The sequence below is a fragment of the Ammospiza nelsoni genome, chromosome 10 (assembly GCF_027579445.1).
Source record: "Ammospiza nelsoni isolate bAmmNel1 chromosome 10, bAmmNel1.pri, whole genome shotgun sequence".
Classification (NCBI taxonomy): Eukaryota; Metazoa; Chordata; class Aves; order Passeriformes; family Passerellidae; genus Ammospiza; species Ammospiza nelsoni.
In genome coordinates, this window is record NC_080642.1 from 14,552,833 (window position 1) to 14,563,832 (window position 11,000).

Genomic DNA, 11,000 nt, shown 5'->3' on the forward strand with positions numbered 1-11,000 from the left:
CATTCTCCAAGAGACAGATCTGCTTGTGGGACATATAAATACTGGTTTTCCTTCCATTGATGTCAATAGGAACAAGAATGAAGGTATGATGTTATGAGATGCTAAGTTCTTAAAATATGTTCTGAATGATTTCTATTTTTAAGAGCTGTTTTGCTTTGGAGGATGAAAAGCCTGTTCACTTAATATGAGGAACAAGGTCTGTCTCAGAGATGTGGAAGAACATCTATTCATCCAAAAGCTTAGCTATTTCAGGAATAATCTGTAAATTATTTTTAGAGTTTGTTCAAGTGTTGTTAACTATACCTGGCAGATTTCTGGCAAATGCATTATTGTTCCTTTAGACTTCTCCATTCCTGCAAGGAAACTTTTTGGGAGATGGGACTTGTCATTTCTCCTGTTGACACTGTTCTACTTTGTATAAATAATTACACATTCACTGGGACTGGGACTAACACCTCCACCCTCCCCAGGAGGGTTACTGAACCATCAGACTAGAGCATTGTTTTTCTCTCACCAGCTGGCTCCATGAATATTTAAGTATTTTTTACAAAGTGGGACTGTTCCAGTGAAAGGGGCTGATGGTCAGGTCACTGCTGTGAGGCAGAAACCTGAATTTGCAGAGCAGAGGAGAATTCCTCTCAAACACAGGGAGGAGTAAGATTTTGTAAGGCATGCACTGACTTCTTCAGGAGCACTAATGCAATCCTAACTTTCTCTGTGGGAGTTAAACATCAATTCGTGTCACTGTTTTGACAACCACTTCCATTAAAAATCCTTCTTTAGCATTAAATGGAATAGTTTGCACCAAATGAAATTGAATTTGGAAACTTCAGTTCATTTACAAATATGAAAAATCATATTCAGCTCCTGTGTACTGGGATTTTTTTTCTTGTCCAAGTATTCAGTCAATTATTAGCTCATCCTAAGTTAGAAAGTCTTCTAATAACATCTTGTTTACCAGTATGAGCTCCACAAATTCTATGCCTTTTATCTTAGTCTAATCAAAGGTCAGATAGATCAATTTCTGCTTTAAAAACTGGGAATTTTATGAATTTTTTTGTTGTCATAGAGTGAAGGGTCTCTGTGAAAGGCAGGGTACCTTGAGAACCCACAGCCAGGAAAACTTCAATTTCCTTAACTGAAAAACTTTCAGTTTAACAAATAGACTTATTTTAAGGGTAGTTCAAATACCAAACTAAACCAAAACAGATAAACTGGGATTAGGAGTGGAACAGACTGCTAAACTATCCAAAATCAAATGGCAGATCTGGCAGATACAAAGTAGCTGCCAAAAGAATTTGGAAATAGAGTCAAAATTGTCACAATAATCTCTGAAGACGAGGATGCAGTAAAATCAAAAGCCCTGTTGTGTTTGGATCACAGCTCTGATCACTTTCTTACAGTGGAAACCCTTTTGGGTCTAAGTCTTGCATTAGACTTTGACTGGAAATGGATGCTGGAGTCTTATTCTACATTACAGAAAATGTAAAACAGATATAAAATCAGAAAATAATCCAGGGCAGATCAGAGATGGTACACTGAATTCAGAAACTACTTAGTTGAATTAGATGTACTGGGCTTACATTAAAAGGAGATAATTGAATAAGGGTACTTAAGAGGAGACTCTGGTGTCAGTAAGGACAGAAAGTGATTAAGGACTCCACAGAGTCACACTTTTCCCTGGGTAAAACCTGTAACCATGAGATGGGTGATAACCAAGAGACAGGCCAGCAAACATTTAGAGTCGTGTCAAGGCAGAGAGAAGTGTTAGCAGGGTTTAAATTCCTAGGAGCCCAGAGCTTTGAAAACTTAGCTGCAAAGCTGAATCCAAAGATGTACTGGATAGACAGAATAACAATCATGGCCTGTTGGTTGCACATAGGCTCCATATGAATGAGTTCTTCTCATGCCCTTTCAAGAATCTATATACCTCACATCACATATCTACATCTGCTCCTATTTACAGCAGGAATTCCTTGCTATTTGACACTGCACAGAATAATTATTATCAGTGCACTGCAGTACATCTGGAAAGATGAAGGAATGCTGGCTCAGCATACCTCAGGCATGCACTACACCTCTTAAAGAAGGATGGATTACATAAAACAGCACAAGAGCTGCATCAGCCTCTCATGCTGATGAAGCCAGGCATAATTGCTTTGAAGTGGAAGAGTTACAGCAGTGCAGGTCTGCAACTGCAGAACAGGTAACAACAGAAATTTAAATAAATACTCACCAATCCTTGCAAATTCTCTGATTTCCTATTCAAAGATGCTCCCCCATCCACAAGAAAATGTTATATGGTAGAGGCAGGCAGTATTCATTCCTTTTTTGCTGGGATTAAAATGAAATTTTGCTGGTATCTCGAGAATAAGTACAAAGACCAGGCTTAGATTCTGGAAAGGCTTTTCTCACCTCAAAGTACCCTTTCAGTAAGTGGGCAGAAGGATTTAAACATAAAGACTCTTTCAGAACAGTTGCCTGTGCTCAAGTGTCCATGTGCAAACTGAAGTCAAGTATAGTTTAGGAACATTGAAATTAAATTACAATGTTACTTACTCAGTCTGGCCTTTATTTTGTTTGGTGGATACAAGAAATTTCCTCAGAGACTGTTAAAGCAAAAACAGTCTGAGGCTCTTGAAAGAATTAAAACAAGCAACTCCTGGAATAAAGAAAGGATAAATTGCTGCTTGATTCTGGCACTGCACTTATGATTCCTAATGGACTAAATGACTGCTGTGGAGTCAGAACTGAATACAAGTTTCTGGCATTTTTATACCAAGTATATATCTAATTTAGGCATATAATGCCGTTTCCACAATTCTTTTCCAGTGTTTAGCTTACTTTTCTGATACATTATGTAACTAAAATTACTACTATCTAGAAGTCTCTGATCCCAGCTCCTAAAATTTCCATGTCTGTTCCCTCCATTTTTTATAACTTTCCCCCTTAATTCTTTAACATTTTAATGACCTGTAATATTTTTTCCATAGCAAGAAGCATTTATCTAGTACTCAGATGTGTTCTGAGTACTCAGCAATACCATGCTGAGACTGATATTGATAGTGACATTTCTTTGCATATTAAAAAACAAGGATTCTGTGAAAATCATTACCCAGCAACATAATAGATCACAGATGTGTTTAAAAACATAATATGAGGCTAAACTCTGAATTCTGGTCTGGAAGTGTGTGCATCTCCCAGGGCAGTAATTCAGCACTTAGAAAAAGTAAACTCACTATTGTAATGCACATGGCAAATAGCTGAGTTCCAGCCACGAGTGAAATAATTTGGCCCCAGTTTTGCATTCCATGACCCCTGTACTCTGATGGGAAGTAGGCCATGGGGACTGTCTGTAATTCCTGCAGCCAGAACTGCCCAGCCCTGGTACAATTTATTGTTGCACAGAAACATCAGTGATGCAACACCCACTTTCTTGCCAGGGACTCTGTGCTGAATAAGGACAACTGAGAGCACAGCATGAACAGCAGGAGGAACCCAGGAAGCCTTTCTGCACCATCAATATGATGCTGCACCTGGCACAGAATGACTTTTTCAAGATATTCCCTCACAATTACTTCAGCTCTTTTTGCCTTGGCCTAATCTGCTTGTTAAAGAAAGGGTATTCTCTCTGTTCTGAATTTTCATCTTTGAGGAAGGAAGTCCTTCAGATGTAGGCTCACCCAGTTTATCATTCAGATGTAGCTGTTGAGCTGCTCATTGAAGTTAGGGACTCCTTTTCAAGCCAAGAAAACAAGTGCAAGAATTATTACAGCTGATGGAAATTTGATTGTATTCTCCCATCTCTTGTTGCACAGGCTGTCATATCATTTGCATATTTTGTAGAGTGCTTTTTTCTCATTGTCCCATTTATGGTAATTTGGAACCAGATAGTGAGTTTTCTTATCCATAAAAGTAGGAAATCAGGATTTTAGTTGGCTGAACAACACTTTTCTTCCTAAGAGTATTTGCAGTAAATAAATTAGATCCAACTGTTCTCCTTTTTTTGTTCAGCCCTATAAATAACGTAGGGGGAAATTCAGGAAAAGTAAAGCATTGGCAGGAAAGAGTTTCTCAGAGGGCTTAGTTCTGATTTCAAATCTGTGTTGCCAGTAACAGCAAACTAATTACATGTGAAATTGCACCATGAAACCCAGGTATCACCTGTGCAATAGAGTATGACACCACAACACATCTGATTCTCTTCAGAAACATCTCTATCCTGCAACTACAGCATACAGAAGACAGGAAAGAACAAACATGGGGAGAGGGAACTAGAAGCTAGATGCCTTAATACAGACCTACTTATAGATGATGTAAAAGTCTTTCTTTCTTGAACTCCAGAGAATGAAAGCACACACACAAAAAATAGTTTCCTTCTTTGCTTGAGGTTACAGTTTTGGTTTTGACAGCATTCTTGCTGAAAGCCCACTCTCATCCCAAAAGAGACTTCTCTGGCGCACCCTTGACATCTTTTGCAACCTTTCTTTCCCTACTTCTGCACAAAGAGCACCTGAGAGCCTCTCACTGCACACACTCCTGAGGGCACTCCCATGTGCCTTTACCCTGTGCCTCCAGTGTCACTTGTAGCCAGCTCGAAGGGAAGGTGGCTGTGGCCATGACCAGTTTGTTACCATCAGCTGTGTCATGTAACTGCACTGTCTCTTCATTCAGGTCAGAGCTGAGTTGAACAGTGTCTAGTGGAGGTGGTGCTTTTGGAAGGGAAATGACGCTATTGTATAGTAGATTGTTCAAAATATCAGCTCTTTTCATGTCTCAATCTATACACCAGACTCTGATCTAAATCTCCAGAAATTTATTCGTATACAGACATAAGTGACTCTTGTCATTAAAGAAGAACAATGGCTCCAAGGATGATTTATATACATATATATCCCTCATTAAAGTAATTCTACTTTGTACCAAGAAATAGAAAGGCTAATTTTTCCATTTTGTGACAATTTTCTAGCTGCTGTCCTATTTCTTTCACAAGAACAACAAAATTAATGATCTCAGGTTTATCTCTCACATCCACCAAAGCTAAGGGAATCGATTTTGTAATTATGTTTCATAATATTATCCACTTGAAGATTTGCTGATTTAGATTACATCAAGACTAGCTAGCTGATCTGTCTTAGCTTTTACAGCTATCTAGATAAGAATAGCACCCTGTGACCCTTGCTGATGCCCTGCCCTGTGCTGGAGCTCAGAAGCTGACCTGCAGAGACTGAGGTGTCTTGCTCCTCTCCTCTCTTTCTCTGTCTGCTGCTGGAAGATTTGGCCATGGGGCTGCCTGATTCACAGGTACCTGCTGGCACTTCAGGGGCTCTGCCTTTCTTTATTTTAGGGCCCTCTACTCCACACTTTATGCTCCTGTTCCTTTTACATGTTGAATATTTGTCTTGGACTATTATGTTTAAAATGCACTGCTAGGGACATAGCACTTGCTTAAACCCGGGTTTTTTTAGAATCCATTCCTCTGATTGGTACTTTAGCCATTTCTACACCTGCTGTGTGAATGCTGTGTGGTTACTGTAAGTGCCTGTTCTTGGACAATAGACCCTGGGATGCTTCACTAGAAGTGTTGAAACAATCTTGTACTATGAAGGAATATCTGCTCCTGTTTGATATTTATTGGATCTCTTTGGTTAGATGAATGTTTGCAATTTAGCAGTAGTTATCTAATTTACAATTTTTATATTATGATGAAAAACATTTATCAACATTACTTGATAAATGTAATGATAAATTAATGATGTAATTTATCAAGTAATGATGAATCAGCACCATTCTCCTTAATATTTTCTTATGCTGGCAAATAAGCAACTGACTTTGAACAATAGAAGGTAAAACATTTTAAAAAAATAATGTTATTGAATATCAGTTTGTATTCCTATAAAGAAAAGAGGCAAGTAGAAACTGATATTAGAATTACCCAAACTGACAAATGGAAACACCAGAAGGTAATTTAGAAAAGCCACATTGAAAAACTCTACTGCTTTTATGATTAATGCATCATGTCTGCTCTCTGTTAAATGCTAAAATGAAATATGAAGTTTTGAACAGTATTAAATATGACAATACTTGAGGTAAAACGAGCAAAGAGACAAAAAAAATAAAAGGTAAGAATGCAAGCTTAGTTCCTAAGAATTTCCTAAATTCTTAGGGTGTGGTAATACTGTCAATATTACATTTGGTATCTCAGAGTCAGAAGAACCAGGGGAAGGGAGGTCTATGGCTCATCACAGTCAGTTTTTATATTAAGCCAGAAACTATATTGTCATTTGATAAATGAGCCAAGAGCAAAGCTTGACAGAAGAAAAGAGAGAAGAGTGAAATTTTTGGCCTGGAGGCTCTGCAAGTTTTCCAGTGACAATTCTTGTGTGGATTTTTATTTCTATGAAGTAGCAGATTCAGTTAAAGGTGCCATATGGATAACTCTTTGTCTTACAGATCTAAGCAAATTTGGGAATCCTAGGAGCTGGCTGGGCATATCAGTTTGCAAGAGTCATTTTAGGTGCTTGGATTATCCAGAAAATAGGGATAAATCATCTCTATTGCATGTTTTCCAATGCTATTATGAAAAGGGACAACTTGCAATTACAGGAAATACCAAAGTTCTTTTGGAAGCGAAAATATCAAGATCTTGGCACTTCAGAGTGCACTGAAAGAGCTGGGGTTGTTTAGCCTGGAGAAGGCTCAGGAGAAGCCTTACTGCAGCCTTTCAAACAATGAGGGGGGCTACTTTTTAATAGGGTCTGTAGCAATAGGACAAGGAGCAATGGTTTTAAACTAAAAGAGTGTAAACTCATATGAGATACGAGGAAAGAAATTTTTTATTATGAGGGTGCCAACACCAAGAGAAATGGAGGATGCCCCATCCCTGGAAACATTTGAGGTCAGATTGGATGGGGCTCTGAACAACCTGATCTAGTTCCTGCTTATTGCAGGGCTTATCATTGGATTAGATAGCCTTTAAAGGTCCCTGCTAGCTCAAGCCATTCTACGATTCAAATGAAATAAAGTGTGTTTATTTGTTGTCATCTTACTGCAAAAGTCCCATACCTTCTTGGTGATTTCTCATGGACAGCTCCTCACAGCCATCAAACTGCATCTCTCTCCACAGCACAGCCAACAAACTCCATCTCACCCACTCTTTTGTAGCACTCGTCTTGTTATTGAACACACCTGTGGCCTATTAAGGGCAGGCCTGTCCCCAATCTTTGGTGATTGGTACAGCTGCAACTCCTCAGGTGTGAGACTGCCTTCTGCACTATTCTCTTACATTCTAACCCTCCACATTTATTGATAGTATCTATGTAAATTTAAATTAATTTCACAGTCTCAGCTGAACAGGACATATACAGAAACACCAAGAGAGCACTGCAAGGTCTTTTGCCGTGGTACAAAATGCCAAGGTATTTTGTCTAGGTGACTCTCCACAGAGAAAAGAAGATGTGGTGAGAAGCCTGAAAGCTGGAGCATAAGCTAAGCTTCATGTTCAAGTCAGGTCATCAGCCCACTTTGGCTGCTGCACAGCAGCATTATGATTAACTTTGTCCCAGGGAAGATGTCAGGGAGAATATATATGTGGGATACGTGAGGCACAGGAGGTTTGCACCAACATTTACACAGTCTTTTCAAAGAACATTTCAGGGACAGTCTGACACAGGGTTACATTTCAGGAAGAGGTTTCCACTTTCCACTTCAGTAGCTGTCTCATTTTCAGGCAGACAAGGTCTCACTTGCCAGACATTCATTAGGAAATTTGTCTCTTGTCAGCTCTGTGTACAAAATATCTTTCTTCAATGCCTGATAGGGAGAATCCCTCACCCCTGGATCCCCAGCATCACTAGCTGAGCCCAGCATTGCTGGCAGCAGCTGGTGGGGGAAGAGGGGTCCCTCAGGCTGGCTTTTCTGCCAGACTGCTGCAGGAGGCAATGACACCCTGTGACACCAGGTATTTTTTATAATTACTATGGCACTAGCTCTGTAGTTCATCCATTAAATGTCTGTCACTAAAGATTCATCATTCCAAGCCTGAAGATCTGTCACCTCAGGGACACATGACAGAAAATAGTTTTTGTTCTACCTTCAAAAAGAAACTACTATAGAAAACTTTTGCTGCAATGTCAACTGTCCAAAGTTAGACATTTTTGTCCACATTAAGAAAGACCCTTTGCTTATGCAACTCCATACTATTTTTGTCACATAACCTATGCATCATTTGTGTAAAGATTACATACACAAGGCAGCATAATTAAGGTTGCATGAGATTATAAATATGCCATCTTTTGGGTTTGAGCTTAAACCTTTCTAGCTGAATTTATACCTACTACCTACAAACAATTTCTAACTGTGCATTCCATGGTTTTATCCCAAAAAGACAGGGACTCTAACAGATGCTGATTGAGCAGCTTCCTGACTTCAAAAATGAAATATCATCAGTATATGAAAGGGTTTATTTTATTTGGTTCCCTGCAAGAGTAGAGGACTGGGCTTGGTGAAGAAGAAAGGTCACTCCTGTTTCTGTGTTCCTAACAGATCATAATTTAGCTGAAGATTAATGTCAATGCTAACAGGTTTATTTATGGGTAACTACTTACTGGCCTTTTACTTTTCTGTTCCTTCTGCAGCCATTGATGGAAACCAGCCAGACATCTCTGGGTTAGTTCATGGATGAATTCTCTCTAGCAACATCATTTACATTTGGTAAATGCAGTTTAATTTGAGAGCCTTGTTTATAGGCTGTCATTTACTACTTGTGGTATTCGCAATCTATTTAATAGTGGGCACTAAAGAAGTACTTGAGCACACCAGACTGAGGGTGTTTGGGGAATACACATTTAGGGTGTGTTTCTGGACAGGCAGTGCCAGGGAGTGATGCTGCTGTTTTTTGCTGATTGGCAAAGGTGCAGGAGCTTGGCTGCATGGGCTGGGAGCTTTCCCAGCAGCCTGCTCATCGCCTCAATTTGCTCAACAGGCTTGAATTGCCCTGTTGCTGCACAGATCTGTAGATATGCCTGAGTGGCAATGCAGAACCTGTTAAGGTGTTAACTGTTCAGAAGTTTAAAACTACCTTTAGATGAGGCAAAATCTGTAGCAACCACATATAAAAGGAGTCCTGGAACATGCAATCCATGAGATCTGACAGCCTTTGTTGGTGGTTTTGCCTGGAGCACAGCTCTTCAGTTGATATGAGGCCTGAAATCTTATTCTTATAAAATGGAGTCTTCTCTAGACTAAAAATCATTGACCGAAAGGAGCAGCAAGGAACTCATGTGTCTGTGCTGTGAGGATTACACAGCTTTCTGTCATACACATTGACTTCCAGATGTAACAAGTTTTATTATCATTGTAATATATTATACCTAATGTAATATATTATACCATTATTATACCTTCATGACTACACCCAATATACCTAGTGGCACCAGTTAAACTTCTAGCTGCCAACCAGCATCTCATTGGTCATGGTGTAAGTAAATGTTTCCTTTTTAGCTTTCTTACTTTCCATTTCTGTCACTCAAGATCAGTTCAAAACCCAGATGCAAGCACAGTCTCTGTTCTCACAATGTTATGATCTCTGTTTCCACAACCCCCTTCTTGTGAGCTGGACTCCCTGCCCCAACCCTCCACCAAGTCTTGCCTGGATGTGTCCTGCTCCTTCCTCCAGTCCCACTGGGGGGATGTGGCAGCCTCTCCTCAGGGCTGCAGGCCAGGCCCTCACACCTGGCTGCCAACACACAACTTGCACTCCTGAAATCCTGGGCCTTGCCAAACCCACACAGCCCCCAGCCTCTGCTGCTCCTTGTCCTCCAGTGCCTCTGTGCACACAGGAACACTGCTGGCGTCTCTTACTCACCAGCCTCTTGCAGGCTGCCTCCAAAGGTCTGGGACACTCCAACAGCAGCTGCACCTCCTCTCCCACAAAATCCCTCCTGGAAATGTAACAAGCATGAATCCAGCTTAGTCTACTGCCTCCTTCACCCAGCACTGCGGAAAGCAGAGTACAGGTATCATGACTGCTGAACTGCAGCATCCACTTTCTGTTTAATCCTCACAACATCCTCTCTAATCAAGAGCACTCCTTTAAAGTTTTGGTAGTGAGACCACTCTTTGTATTTTGCAGGAATAGGAATGTTAAGTGCTCAATAAATGAACTAAAAATAAGAGAATAGGCTTATATTCTGCCTTATATGCAGGAGAATTTCTGTTTAGTTCCTCAAGTCTGTTCAATTGGCTGTGCCTGAACGCTTCTACAGACTTACCTCCTTCTCCTGCAAGAGACACATATGGGAAGAAGTACTTAAAAACAGTAAGAGGAACAGGTTCTTTATAAAGCAATACTCAGAACATAAATTATCACTTATCGATGTGATAATCTGTATGTCATTGTTCAATAGCACTAACAATGTGGTGTTTTTCAAATGTCATGTTCAATAAGAATACTGTGTTCAAAATAAGAATACTGGCTTAATTTTTCATTTCTTTTCTCAGTCAAACAACTTTGGCCCAAATTCTGTAAAACACCCAAGTATTGAGTTCATCACTGCAGGCTCAGCCACAGCCTTTTAAAGGGTATCCTTCACAGCCAGAGTGAAAAGGCTACTAAATGGATCAGGATTTACCACTGGTAAACAAAACGAAGCATTTCGAGTTTACTTTAGAATTTAAATAAAGAAGAAATTTCAAAGCAGCATTACTATTTCTCAGGCTTTGGCGGAGCTGCAGACGATCGCACCGCCGGTAACACTGAGTTCATTCATGCCCGGGACAAACCCCCGCACTGTGCCACCTGAGGACGGCAGCGGGGCGTCGCGGGGGGCTGCGGGCTCGGCCCGGGCCGGCGGACGGGGGCGCAGAGTGCGCGGGGCCGGGGCTGCCCGGGCCGAGCCCGCAGCCCCCGGGAGGCACCGGGGCGGGGCCGGGCACACCCGGGGCAGCGCCCGCGCCCCGCGCGGGAGAGAGGGCGGCCCTGCCCTGGGGGCGGAGGGCCG